General features: G+C 41.1%; 1 protein-coding gene across 4 annotated transcripts in view; it reads right to left on the bottom strand.

Annotated features, from left to right (window-relative positions):
- FOXN2 (forkhead box N2) overlaps positions 1 to 11,338 on the bottom strand; it is a 59,230-nt gene extending 47,892 nt beyond the window's left edge. For 2 of the 4 annotated variants that reach the window (XM_070798614.1, XM_019970120.2), the window contains exon 1: positions 10,886 to 11,063. The gene's annotated coding sequence lies outside the window, so the exon portion shown is untranslated. Of the gene's footprint in view, positions 1 to 7,043; positions 7,095 to 10,885; positions 11,064 to 11,221 lie in introns of those variants that run through there. The other 2 variants (XM_019970121.2, XM_019970122.2) reach the window with 2 other exon arrangements.
- Between the last annotated feature and the right edge of the window lie 3,742 nt (positions 11,339 to 15,080).

Below are 15,080 nucleotides of genomic sequence, written 5' to 3'. Positions count from 1 at the left end.
AATCTATGTCTAGAAGCGCATGTCTCATACTGCAATTATTAACTTACATGCATCTGATTCTTAGTATTTAACCCAATTTTTGCTCCATAATTTAAGAATGGTTCTAGGTGTATCACTGTATGGTAATCTAAATGTAGGTTAGCTTTTAAATATTGGAAAAAGCTAAAGCATTAAAAGTCAAAGCACAAACACTTGTACATGTACAACAGAAAGACAAGCCCATGACCCTGTCACAATTTCCCAAAGGATCTTTAATAGATTCTTAAAGGTTCTCTTAATTACAAAGAAATAATCAGGGCAAAACAACAGGTTCAGAATTTCGTGACATGTACCTACAATCAGTGGACAGTATTAAGTGGCAATAATTTCAGAAGAAATGAAAGTTTTTTGTTAAGATTCGAGGGGAAAAAGACATGTGCACTCCCCAAATTAAATTAGGAAAAGGATTTTGAGAAGATGTTAACTTTGGTGGTAACAAATTTTGATTCCTTGAAAATCTTCACATAAAAACAGAGTGAGCAACTAGAGAGCAAACCCCAAACCCACAGGTAATACGGATATCTACAAAACTATGTTTAACAAAGTCTCCCCACCAACCCCAAAATACAAAGGGCCTAAACAAATCACCAACAGTCCACAGTCTTACTTTCTGTCAGTGTCTAGGTGAGAGAAGACAGAGGGAAGCAAGGAGGGACTTGAGAACAAAACAACAAAATAGCCAGTATTTGCTGGAAACTACTGACGGGCAGTTTGTACTGAACGAAAGCTGAAACTATTTCAAAAGTAGGTAAATGCAAGGAGACCACAGTAAGGCTACAGTTCCTATAAGCATGGAACAATCTAGTCCCTTTGAGCATTCAAAACTTGACATTTGGGGCTCTCTTCTAAGACAAACTCTAAGCTTAAGAGGAAGTACTAGGAATGGCAAAAAAATTAAGCAGGATAGGGAAAAAAGAGATAAAAGAGAGTCCAGACAGAATACCAGAGTAGAACAGAGCCGGGAAATCTCAGAAAGCCATTCACCATTTTTAAAATCATGAACAACAACAACAAAAAACACAGGACTGTGAAGTTAAAAGAGGTCTTAGAACCAAGCCTCCTCCCAGAAGTTCAAGAAAACTAGTTTCATGTAAAGAAATGATGAAAAGCATTGAGAAAGAATATCACACAAAGTTACAATAAGAGAAACAGAAAAATAGTTAAATTCAGAAGCAGGGGGGAAACAGGGACCATGGGTAAAAGTTTCCAGCACACAAGATGAATACGTTCAATACTAGAGATGTGCTGTACTACAGAGTTCCTATAGTTAACAATACTGTATTGTACACTTAAAATTTTAAGACAGTAGATCTCATGTTAAATGTTCTTACTACAATACAAATACAAAAATGAGCTTAAAAAATTACATAAGACATGAAAAAAAACATATCAGAATTAGAAAAGCTCAGAAATAAAACAGAGCTCAAGAATCTGAAATAAAAGAAGGGGAAAAAAAACCTGTTTCAGAAATGAAGTAAAGAAATACGAGAAAAAATAAACAAACAAAGCCTTAAGAGAAACAGAGGATGAAAAGGAAGAAAAGTTAATCAGAAAGAAATAAAGAGGAAGCAGGCTACCCATACTGTATAAGAATACATAGTTGGGAAACTTAAGTGATTTTCAGAAAAGCTAGAATACTGGTTACTCTTTGAAGAAAGAGTTATGCTTTGGAATAGGCATGTAAAAGGGCATCTAAAGTGGCTGGCAAAATTCTATTCCTTAACGTGAAAGATGTTGGCCTTAGAATAATTCACTAAGCTACACATTTCTTTGGTGGTTTTTAGCATGTACATTTCAACAGTAAAAAGCATTAAAAATTTTAGAAAATAAAAAACTATCAGTTCAGTTGCTCAGTCACGTCTCTTTGCGACCCCATGGACCACAGCATGCCAGGCTTCCCTGTCAATCACCATCTCCCAGAGCTTGCTTAAACTCATGTCCATCGAGTCAGTGGTTCCATTCAACCATCTCATCCTTTGTCATCCCCTTCTCCTCCTGCCTTCGATCTTTCCCAGCATCAGGGTCTTTTCCAATGAGTCAGTTCTTCACGTCAGGTGGCCGAAGTACTGGAGTTTCAGCTTCAGCATCAGTCTTTCCAATGAACATTTAGGACTGATTTCATTTAGGATGGACTGGTTGGATCTCCTTGGTGTCCGAGGGACTCTCAAGAGTCTTCTCCAACACCACAGTTCAAAAGCATCAATTCTTCGGTGCTCAGCTTTCTTTATGGTCCAACTCTCACATCCATACATGACTACTGGAAAAACCATAGCTTTGACTAGACGGACCTTTGTCAGCAAAGTGATGTCTCTGCTTTTTTTAACATGCTGTCTAGGTTGGTCATAGCTTTTCTTCCAAGGAGCAAGCATCTTTTAATTTCATGGCTGCAGTCGCCATCTGCAGTGATTTTAGAGCCCAAGAAAATAAAGTCTGTCACTGTTTCCACTGTTTCCCCATCTATTTGCCATGAAGTGATGGGACCAGATGCCATGATCCAATGCCATGCATTGGAGAAGGAAATGGCAACCCACTCCAGTGTTCTTGCCTGGAGAATCCCAGGGACGGGGGAGCCTGGTGGGCTACCGTCCATGGGGTCGCACAGATTCGGACACAACTGAAGTGACTTAGCAGCAGCAGCCATAATCTTTGTTTTTATATTACTACTTCTAGCTATCAGTACAAAACATAGTAACAACAACATCTTGGAATAACCTTCAAAATGACTTAATAAAATTACAGGACAAACCAAGAGACAGGCTTCCCAGTGTTTCATCCTGATGTTTGGCAACCAGGACAATGAATTAAAAAGTCCACCATCTTATTATACAGAACTGATGTGATCTGTTTTTTACATGTAACACATGCTCTAAAAGTATTTGACATTTACTCATTCTTAGGATAAACTGCAATACTTAAAACATGCAAAAGATTTTTTCCATTGAGAGATACTCTAAAACTGCCAAGAAAACTCACCTTTGAGAAAAACAAACATGGTAATTTAAAAAATAAACATAATTAAATTCAACAAGCATTCACTCAGCATGTGCTATGTGCGCATGTGTGCTAAGTCACTTCAGTCACGTCTGAATCTTTGTGACCCTATGGACTGTAGCCTGCCCAGCTCCTCGGACCATGGGATTCTCCAGGCAAGAATCCTGGAGTGGGTTGCCATGACCTCTTCCAGGGGATCTTCCCCACCCAGGGATGGAACTAGTGTCTCCTGCATTGGCAGGCAGGTTCTTTACCGTGAGTGCCACCTGGGATGCCCATGTTATGTATGAGGTGTTTACAATTCAGTTGAAGAAATAAGCAACACAGATAAGAGAAAGCTATATACAGTAAGTGCTTTGAGAAAGGTACAAAGTACTATGGAAGAAAAGGACAGAAGAAGAAAAGGACATCCCGCCTGCTTAGTATTTTAACCAGATGCCTCTCATACTCCTCCAATTCATCTTCCCCAATACTGGCAGAATGATCTTTCAAAGACCCCAAATCCTCTTTTTCCCCCTTTTTAAAAGGGATTTCACAAAATAACAGTACACAGCAGACAATTCAAAAGCCTTACAAGAACCAGGCAGGCAACAAACTGTAAAGCTGGTCTTCTGTAAGAAAGATGGAGACTGCCAAAAGAGGGCAGTTACTTATAAGTTTCAGCCAATCAAAACTATGAAACCAATGCTGCCACAATATTCATTTTTTCCAAGGGACAAAAGAACTCTAGATTTTTGTGTGAAATGCACCAACATTTAAATATTTTTGGTTGTGATCAACAGTTGTGCTCACACCATTTTATACTATATACCTGTTACATGGTCAAATTTTCTGTTCCTAAAATTGTTTCTAGATTATATGATAGAATCAAATATATTTATCTATCTGTTCTTTAGCAAAAGAATGCCATGAGACTTCAGAAAAACCACAGGCCTAATAAAATCTAAAATCTTTAGCACGGTGGCTGACAATTCCATACAAAATTTGGCTTCTGTCTGCACCTATTTCACACCACCCAAGCTTCCTGAATATCCAGTGTTCTCTTTATTCCTTTATGTCTTAAGATGTATTTCAGGCTCTCCACCCTAAGTTCTCTCTCTAGCAGCCTTCCTTGAATTATTTAATTTTTCCAATCATGCTTCCTCAGCATCCTATTTAGAGTCCTATTACAGAACTTGGGCTTCCCTGGTGGCTCAGACATATAGAACTTACTTGCTACTTCTGATTATTCACCATTATTATTCAGGCACTAGACCAGTTTTCAAACTTTTGATGCTATCCCACAATAAGAAATACATTTTTATAAGAGAACCATGACATGCTTGCATATATAACTGAAACAAAATGAAATAACACTTTTACCCTTACCACATACAACACACTGACATTTTCTATTTGATTGTATTTTTTTAAGAAATATTGGTCACAATTTACTATATTGATTCTCTATCATCCATTTAAGAAATGCTGTACTAGAATATAAATCCTTGGAGGCAGAACAAAAATACATTCATTTTTATGCTCTGCCACACACCATAACATTTAGTAAGCAAATGTTTAAATGAGTAAATAAAGCAGTATTCTGTACTAGAAAAGTAAAAGAGTAATAAGGCTTTGAAGTCAAGCAGACCCATCACCTACCAACTTACTTATGCAGTCTCTGACAAATGACTTCACCCCTTACATCCCAAGGAATAACACTACTTATTTAATTCACTATGAGAACAAAGTAGTGGCCTTCATGTCACAGAATGTGCTAAGTTACTTCATTCCTGTTTGATTCTGTGTGACCCTACGGGCTGTAGCCCACCAGGCTCCTCTGTCCATGGAATTCTCTAGGCAAGAATACTGGAGTGGGTTGCCATGCCCTCCTCCAGGGGCTTTTCGCAATCCAGGGATGGAACCTGTGTCTCCTGCATTGGAAGGCAGGTTCTTTTACCACTGGAGCCACCTGGGCACAGAATAAGCATTGTATAAATATTAGTTTGCCTGTATTCTTCCTTATTTTCCTGGGAAAGAAACATCTATCTCTTCCTGGCAAACATCCATTTTTCAAAGACCTAGGGTCACAGCACAAAGAATATGAAATTTTAAAATCTGACAGACCTGGGTTCAAACACCCAGCTCGGTATTTACTTAACTTCTGTTTCTTTATAAGAATAAAATATGTCCTACCCAGTCAATATGGATAATTATATATTCATGTGTCTAATATAATACCATGTCAGAATATAGCAGGCACTTGATAAAAGGTAGGAACTGTTGCTATGATTATTAGTAAGTGTTGCTCACTCAGCACAGATGAAGAATTTAACCTGAACTTTTACAGAAGAATTGGACAGAAACTTAGGGCAGACAGACAGAACAGTAAAATCTCAATTTACAAAAAATCTCTTCCTTTTTTCCTATATTTCCTCTTTTAAGACAAATAAACCACAAGGATGTAAAGTCCATCAATTTCCTCCATTTTCTACTTCTAAGGTTATATAAAAAATTCAAAATAACTGTACTCTGTGTCAAAATTCTAATTTAAATAATAAATTATACTCAGTCAGCTGAACATTGTAAAATGTGAAAAGTGTAAATGTATTAGCAATGCATTTTAGAGAATTTCAATAATGTAAAAATGCTTTCAGTTAACCCAGTTAAGTAGTAAAAATTAACTGAAATTCTTATTTAACATTATCTTTCAAATCACTTCTGAGAGGGAAAAAAAAAACCTCTAAGTAGCAAAAGCAGCAATTATCTATGAAAATACAATCAAGAAGTCAAGAATTTTCTTATACAATGTGCAAACTTGATAAGATATGAAGATAATGATAATTAAACTATTCTGCTAACAACAGTACTACACCTACTTGGAGACAGTCAAAATATTTTTCCATTATTCATGTTGGTAGCAAAAAGATGGGTATTTTAATAGTATACATATTTAACTTTTACAATAGCAGCATATTTCTACATGGCTACTTAGCTTTATTTAGCCATTTAGGCTTACAATAATACTACGTTTACAACTGTCAATGAAATAAGACCTATATAGGTGAGCAGATATATTCTATTTTATGTTCACATCAGGCTGACTCCAAAAGAGTAGAATGATGTCTCTTGTTCACCACAAGAGATATACTTAAATACAGTAGATGCTCGATATACTTAAATACAGCACTTAAATACAGTAGATGCTCGATAAATATCTGTCCAAATTTAATGTTTATTTATGGACAGGAAAATTAGGCTGAGGGAAATAAAAAAATACACAAATCAAAATTAGGTCAAGGCCTTGAGCATGAGCCTTGCCTGGCAATTTGACTCCAAACAGCAGAGTATAAATGGGTGGGGAATGAAACCTGACAAAGACCTCAAACAAGCAATCAAAGGCTGTTAACATTTTCAATTTTTTGTTGTCAGTATGTACGCTTGATATGCTGTGATGAGAATGGAATGGCACTTCACCTCTGTGGTCTTCCTCCCTAAAACCCATTACCCATGTCTACTCATGAGGAAAACATCAGGTAATTTTCAATTGAGGGATATTCTATAAGATTTCTGACTGGTACTCCTAAAAACTCTCACAATCATCAAAAATAAGAAAAATGTGAGATACTAGAATTCTGAAAGAGAAGAAGGACACTTGGGAAAAACTAATGAAATCTGAATTAAGTATGCAATTTAGTTAATAGTAAAGTAGCAACTTTGTTTCCTTAGTTGTGACAACTGTACCATAGTAATGTAAGAAGTTAACAATAGGGTACACTGGGTGAGATATACTCTACTGTCTGGCTACTTTCTGTAATTGTAAAACTATTCTAAAACCAAAAGTTTATTTAAATTTAAAAAAAGGGCAAGAGAAATAAATATATAAATCAAAATCCTTTGGAAGTGAATGGTGATAAACATTCTTCTGGATCCTTTATATTTGGTAGCACTCTCATACAGTGGGAATTAAGGTTTTGAACAAGTCTACAGTATTAATTATGAAGTCACATATGACCAAAGCAGATGCTCCTTACTTTTGTTTTCCAAAGCATCATTCTTAGGCCTCCATACTTCAATTAGTAACTCTGTAACAAAAAATTGTAACATTAGCTGTCACCTCTATACTGAATGAATTATCTCACACCTCTAATCTCTCGTCATTAAAGGTTATATTCACCTTGATATCCTCTACTCACATTACCCTCTAACTAAACTCACCATCTTCTTGATTATGGTCCCTTTCCAAACCTCATTCTCAAAAGTTATTCCCCTTCTATAGTCAATAACTAGCCTTGCACAACACTGTCAAATGAACCTTCCTCAAATAAGGACTTTATCCCCTCATTCCCAGGCTTAAATGCCATCTTTTTTTTGGGGGTGGGGGGATTAAACCATGTTTAAATTCAGAAGTGATGTTTGCAAGGCCATCCATAATTGGTTATTCTTTCATACCCTTCATGCACACCTTCAATCCATCTCTCTACCTTGTAAGTGCTGCCTTTCCTTTATTCAGAAAATAATCAGATACTCACTAAGCACCCATCTGGGGGCGGTGGGGGGAAGACTCCTCTGGGTGGTCAAAGACTTTGTAATTTTCTTGGGATGAAAAATAGGGAATCTGTTTTGCAAGGCTGTAGCCTTAGTTCCCATAACAGTGCCTGGCAAATGGTAGGTGCTCGAAAACTATTTATTTAAAAAAAGCACACAAGGTAGTATAGAATGCTACAACCCAAGAGAATAAGACTTATCCGTTGGAGAGGTGGAAGGCAGGTCTAAAATGATTCCAAGGTTCTCAAGACAATTAACATTTTAACCAAGCCTCAAGTTTGAGTAGATTTTCAGTGGTTAAGAGGATGTGTGTAGGTGCATTTCCAACAGAAAAATGTTGCATTAGCCAAGGGAAAAAGAAGTAAATTGTTATACCATGTTGAAGTAGTAAATAATGAACAGTTCCTGTGGAAGATAAGATGGGAGACTAGGTCCAAATTTCAAAAACTCTTGAGAAGAAATTTGATATTACTCTTGATCTAAGAGGTTTTGGTCATTAAAAGTGATATAATCTTCAGGAAGATTAATCTAGGGGGACTAACATGAAGGTAAGGCTTCTGAAAGCAAAAACCTTACTCTATCTAAGAAGTTACTCCTCTGTCTCACTCAAACCTTCTAATTTCCTTCTCAACTCTTACAGTACCTGCCTGCATCATACAATTTAACTCCTAATTATATCATCTCACACTGTAAATTTTTTTTCACATGTATTAATCATGTCTCTTCAACCCAAGAATAAGGATCAAATCCTAGAGCACTTTTTCTTCCCTAAGCAATCAACAAAGAATTGGGCCCTTTATTCCGGAGGACCTTTTTGCAAGTATGCAAAATCCAGTTGCGAAAATGACAACAATCCAAAAGCAAGGCACACATATACAAGCTGCCACAAGAACAAGATTAATCCTTGTTTGGATGGCACTTTGTAAAGTTTTATTTGATAGCTACATCCCATAACTATTAATGTAGTTATCTCCCAGCATATGTTTTCAGTGTTTCCTCCATTATATAAGTACTTTTTCATCTCATTTAGTTTTCTTTCTCAACTATGCATTGGTCTCAGTGGTCACCACCCCACATATTCACTTCTCAATTGCATTGTCTTTTCTGCACTGAAGCCTCTCCAATCTTTTTAGCTATTAGCTTCCCTGAAAACCATTATTATGGCATATTAAAATTCTAATGAATGGTGCTGCTATAACTTTTCCACATAATTCTAAATTTTTCCTGTGGTTTAGCACTCTTCAAATAAAACTGATGCAAATAAAAATATATGTTACAGAAATAATTCAAATTCGCCAAAACATTTACAAAATTTAACATGATGAAATCAAAGATTGTATGTACTTAAAATTGTATGTATTGATACCTAAATTCTGAAAACTCCAAACTGTCCAAATATCTATCTTCAACATTTTTTAACTTATCTTACTTTAAAATCATTTAATAATATATTTATTTTGCTTTCTGTTATTTTTGATCTTCAGCCCTTGGCCTCTTACTTTTATATATTCTAAAACAGTTTCATTTCTTTTAAATCTGTTGATGTTAACATCTTTACTAGCTGTTAATACTTTCCTAAAAAAAAAAGTTCCCATGCACAAATCAAACAAAGTATTTTATCTCTGAACAAGTATTTCCACTAGTAATACATCTTTTCAGGTCATAATGAAATTATCAAAAAGAAATCCTCCAGAATGTTATTACTTTTGATTACATTAGAAATTTATTAACCACTCTGAAATTCAAACGGATTTTTTTCCCCAGAGTTGAGAAACTCCATAATGTACTCTTCTGTTCCCCATCACTCCTTAATGGTACCTAATACTGCTTAGATTTTAAATACAAATCATCAAAACAGGAGAAGGCACCTTACACGGACTGCAGGAAAACAGGGAGAAGTCGACTTGGTTAGAACAGAGATAGAGAAGAACAATTCAGCTTTCTCCACTTCCCCATCTCAGGAAACACCAAAATGTGGGTCCAAAGCAACTGCAGGGCTATAAAGCCCCTGGCTGCCACTGAAGCCTCTGCTCTAGAGGCGCTAGGGCACTCAATGACACTCAGTCGGCCACGTGGCTGTCACAATCAGAAGACAGGATTAACAGTGTAAACTAACCTGGAAAAAACAATCGACCTCTTCCCACAACCTCAGAGTTGGGGTGAAAGAAAGAAGTTGTGTGTCATTTCCTTGCACGCTAAGGCTTTTTTTCTATAAACAGAAAACGAAGTACTGGGGCTGCTTTAAAGAGCCTTTAAAGCAGAAATCAGGTCCCAGAAGATTCCCGAGAGTGTGCCCCCAGTGAATTAAGACACGCTAACTCTCGTGAGCGGCGATGGGAACAGAGGCATTCTGCAAAGGGGCAATGGGGTGGAGTTTAGTAAAATGGAGCACTACACACATGGGCGGCTTTCCCCTGACTCCCACCTTCTTCCCGGGTTCCAAACTCTCGGCTTTTGCCGCGGGGCGAACTCAGAAGGGCTGAGGGACCTCGCACACGCCCTCACGACCTCTCGCCTTCCCAGTAAAAAGAAATGAAGGGCAGAGATAGAGAGCCCAAGAGAAGCGGCGAACAGGAAGTGTCCATATTGCAGAGCAGAAACACTCCCACCCCGAGATAGCACCCTCGGCGGACCCCCGGGCGCCCGCTGGAGGAAGGGCCAGAGCGTGCCGAGATCGGCCACCCCCACATCCATGAACCAGCCCTGCCCACCGCAAAGCTCGGCCGCCCGGCTGTTCGGAGTTCACTGCCGGCCGCGCCCGGCGCCTCTCCGGGCTCTACTTGGCACGGCCCAGCCAGTCCGCCCGGGGCCGGACGAGAACTCCACGCCCGGCACGTCTCGCTGCACTTCAAGCCGGGGGAGGGGGGGGTTCCGGCAATGACTCTCGACGGGCTTGGGGCGCTTCCCTCAACAGTAGATTCGCCCCGAGTCGAGCCCGAAGAGTCCTCGGGGCCACCTCCAAGCCTTTCCGAAGTGCCGGCAACACTAGCCGCGGTTTCCGCCGTGGACACCCGCTCCCGGGCCGTCATTACACCCCTCAAGAAAAACTCCTAACTCCTCACCGGGCCGCACTACCCTCAGTTCGCCGCCCCCCGGGAGCCCACAAACCACCCAAGCCACGCGCAAGGGAAGACTCCCCTGGCGGCGCCAATTCATCACGGGACAAAAATGTCCGGGCGCGTCACGGGACAGCCGCCTCCGCGCCCCACGCCCGGCGCCTGCCGCACGCGCTGTCTCCGAGCCCGGGAGCCGCGGCGCGGCTCGGGGCAGGGAGCACGGATGCCGGGCAGCGCCGGCTGGGGAAGGCGCCGCTCCACTCGGGACTCACCGTCAGCTCGGCCGCCGCAGCGGAGGGGCGAGGGATGGGTAGGGGAAGACACAATATGGCAGAGCACCACAGCTGCTCTCGGCCGCTTCCAGTAGCCGCCTCCGGGAAGACGCGGCCCCGAGCAGGCAGCGGCAGCTGCGGTGGCGGCCGCAGCAGTACCACATCCCCCTCCCGTTCGCTTCCTCCCCTCCCTCCGCCCTCCCCCCGCCCTCCCCCCGCTGCCATGGCAACGAGGCGCCAAGGCGATTAGCCCCGCCCCTCCTTCCAGTCCCCGCCTCCAGCGACTCCTCGGAGGGGGGCTCCGCCCTTCCCTCCCACTCCCCTCCCACCTCCTACCCGAGGTCCAGGCCTGGGAACCGGCAGGCTGCTGAGGCGGCGGGAGGCGGAGGAAGGGGGTTGCGGTGTCCGGAAGGGCGGGGCTCGCACGCTAGGGAGGGCGGTGATGTTGTGAGCCAGTCAGGTTTCGGGCTGTGGAGGGGCTGGAGAAGGCGGGAAAATGGAAAGGCCTCGCCTGTCCGGGAAGGACCTATAGGAGTGAGGCGGGGCGCGGCGCGGCCGCTGAGTGGCCGAGATGGGGAGAGGGCGGGACGCAGCTGGGCGGGGCGAGGATGGACGCCAGGCTGGACAGTCAGAGAAGCGAGTGCTGTGAGTGCATCGACCGCCCTCTGTAACCCGAACTCTGTGTGTTTCCTCAGGAGCTTTCCGCCATTGGCCAGGCTTTAATTGAAAGAGCTCTAGAAACGGTAAAGCACTAATAGAAATTTACAGTAGTATCACCCTCGCTTAACTGAAAGTTTATGTGGAAACTAAGCTCAAAGTGAGATTAAAAAAAAAAAAAAAGGGCTTGGGAATCAGACCCAAAATTTAATAAGGAGCTCCAGAACGCGCACTAAGTGCAATGGACTGGGCTAAATTCTTTTCACGGTTACATTGTTGTAACCGTAATGCTAAAATAGTATTGCTAGATAAAATACAAGTGTGTCTAGTTAAAGCCGAATTTCAGCATAAGAATGTTCCATTTGAGAAATACTTCCTACTTTGTTTTGTTTTTATACGAAATCTGCCAACCCTCTCCTAACTCCTAATAATTCCCGCTTTACAGTTAAGGAAACTGAAGCATAGAAAAATAACCTGTCAAAATGGGTAAGTGACATAAGGCTCCATTTTACCGTTACCACTTTGATCCTGATAATTAAAATTATGAATTCCTATACTACATCTTCAAAAACTAGAGTAGCAATACCTACCTCGTAAATGTGTTGAATGCATTTTTTTAGAAGAAGTGAAGTGAAGTCGCTCAGTTGTGTCCGACTCTTTGTGACCCCATGGACTATAGCCTATCAGGCTCCTCCATCCATGGGATTTTCCAGGCAAGAATACTGGAGTGGGTTGTCATTTCCTTCTCCAGGGGATCTTCCCTACCCAGGGATCGAACCCAGGTCTCCTGCATTGTGGGCAGACGCTTTATCCTCTAAGCCACCAGGGAAGCCCAAGGGTATACATGGACAGTAACTGAGGCACAGTAGGTACTAACTGAAGTTCATTTCCTTCCTGAACAATGAATGTTAACAGTATATGAGCCAGGTTCTAAGTATAAAGTGGGCAGAATATAAAACAAGCTGCCTGCTGAAAACAAAACAAGCCAAGCTGTGGGGATGACAGAGATACAGAAGAATTATAGGAATCACCATATATAGTAAAAAATGAAAATGTTCCCCTCATTCCACGGATGAAAACACTTTTTATATGATTTGTTCAGTCATCTACTAGTTCCGCTTGCTTTTGATTACACTGTCCTAGAGGGCCTCTTGGCTGCATTCAGAGTTAAAAAACCACAGGTAAATGTACAGCATGCTTCAGTTGAAGAAATAGTTGCTTCGGTTGCTCCCTTCAGTGCAATCACTGTTGCCCCCTCAAGTGGGCAAATTCAAGGAAGTTTTAGAGGAAGAGTATAGCAGAAAGGGAAGAGAGGTAAGCAGGAAGTTTGAGAGAAAATGGCTTCTGGGGAATGACAATCTTCTCAGACCTCAGTCTTGTTTTATCTCTGCTGGGCATTGTCGTGGTGGCCACTGACATAGGTCTTCATCTCCCTACAGATTATTGTACTAGTGTTTTACTTGAAACATGGGACTTTAGTTTCTCTTTTTCCTTCTAATCTCTTTTAAACCCAGATGACCAAACAATCCTCCTCAACTCCAGGAGAATTACAGAATAAGAACTGGAAGTTATATATACTTTAGAGATATTTCATCTAGGAGCTCAATCTATCATAGATGGGAAAACAAATCCAGAAAAATGATGTAACTTGTTAATGATCAAATAATGAATCTACTGCATCAACATTCAATAAGTTTTCTCTACTTGTCCTCTCTACTGATTGATTCACCCCAGAGAGGCTGGAACATTTAAATAATCTCTGTGGGTGAGGCTCTCTTAGGAACTCTGTCATACTTAGTTCAGAGTCCAGGGACACTTGTATACTTTAGTGGCTATTTTAGAAGGCTTTGAATACCTACCAAGGAAAATCTCTGATTAAAAATAACTATGATTCAGAGTGAGTAGCTTTTCCCCAGGAGCTTACAAGAGTAAAAAGGCTAAGAAACCAGAGCCTAACTCTTTAGGAAAAAGAGAATCTTGGCATTTAAGATCTCCTGGGTGGTGCAGTGGTAACAGGAGACGCAGGCTTGATCCTACCGTCGGGAAGATCCCCTGGAGAAGAAAATGGCAAGCCATTCCAGTATTCTTGCCTGGAAAATTCCATGGACAGAGGAGCCTGGTGGGCTACAGTCCATGGGGTTGCAAAGAGTTGGGCACAACTGAGCAACTGAGCACACAGCACACACAAAGCTTGTATTCTTCTTTCTCCAAAATATTTTAAAGGAACATAGTCATTAATAAACTTTACTGAAGACAAATTTTAAAAGTATATTGTTTAAAATGTCCTCATGTTTAGGTTAAAAAGTGACAGTGATCTTGGATGGCCTCAGCCTGCAGCAGCTTGAAGTAGGATTTCAGTTGCTAGCCAGAGTTTGAGGTCAGACAGTGTCAGGGAAAATGCTGAATCCTAACCACTAGACCACCAGGGACCAGTTTACAATGACAAGCTGTGTAGAAACGAATTTCCACATAGAAATGGAAAGTAGTGAAGCAAGTAAAGAATTTATTAGGAGAAAAGAGAATACAGTATGCTTGGATAGACACATCAGTGGGCTCAGAGAGAGTCGCACTCGTCTGATGGTTTGACTCACTTCTGTGGGGCGTATCTAACAGGTTTCCTTTGACCAATTTTCTTGCTTTGCCTGGTTCTGAGTCTGTATTTGGTATATATCAAGGTCCTCCCTGTGTGCACACACACATCTCTAAGCCAAGATGGATTCTAGTGAAGAGGCCCATGAGTAGTTGATGTTACTTACTATGAGGTGACACCCTCTCCCTTTTTGACTTCCAAGGAGTCTTTCTGCACATGCGTAGTTAGGGAGTCTCTTCCTCCATCATCCTGCTTTTATAGGTTTCTCCTATTATGGAATTTCTGTCCACAGAGGAGAAACTGTTCAGCCTGGGGCCCATCTATCTCCTGCCTCAATAGAAACTCAAACATACACGTTTATATTTTAAATGCTTCCCTGATAGCTCAGTTGGTAAAGAATCTGCCTGCAGTGCAGGAGACCCTGTTCCTGGGTTAGGAAGATCCCCTGGAGAAGGGATAGGCTACCCACTACAGTATTCGTGGGCTTCCCTTGTGGGTCAGCTGCAATGCGGGAGACCTGGATTTGATCCCTTGGTTGGGAAGAGTCCCCGAAGAAGGGAAAGGCTACCCTCTCCAGTATTCTGGCCTGGAGAATTCCATCATCTGTATAGTCCAGGGGGTCGCAAAGAGTTGGACATGACTAAGCCACTTTCACTTTCTTTCATTATTACATCATGTATATTTAACAAAAGACTTTTTGATCACGAGTTGATGAGTCCAAAAATAACCAGTTTACCAACAAGGGCTCTAGACTTCAAGCCCCTTGAGGTCAGTTATCTTGTCTTCTTCATCCTTACAATGTAATTTCTTAGAATAGCTTTCAGAACAGAGATGATGTTTAGTAGTGTTTGTCAGTAAAAGAAATAACTTTCCTCAAATGATATCAGAACTAGGATACAACATTGATAAATACTGGTCTGCCACTTTGACTCAAAAGTCAAAGTGAGT

Source organism: Bos indicus, chromosome 11 (genome assembly GCF_029378745.1).
Source record: "Bos indicus isolate NIAB-ARS_2022 breed Sahiwal x Tharparkar chromosome 11, NIAB-ARS_B.indTharparkar_mat_pri_1.0, whole genome shotgun sequence".
Taxonomy (NCBI): domain Eukaryota; kingdom Metazoa; phylum Chordata; class Mammalia; order Artiodactyla; family Bovidae; genus Bos; species Bos indicus.
Note: the sequence above shows the minus strand (reverse complement) of the source record. Positions and strands in the feature narration are given on the sequence as shown.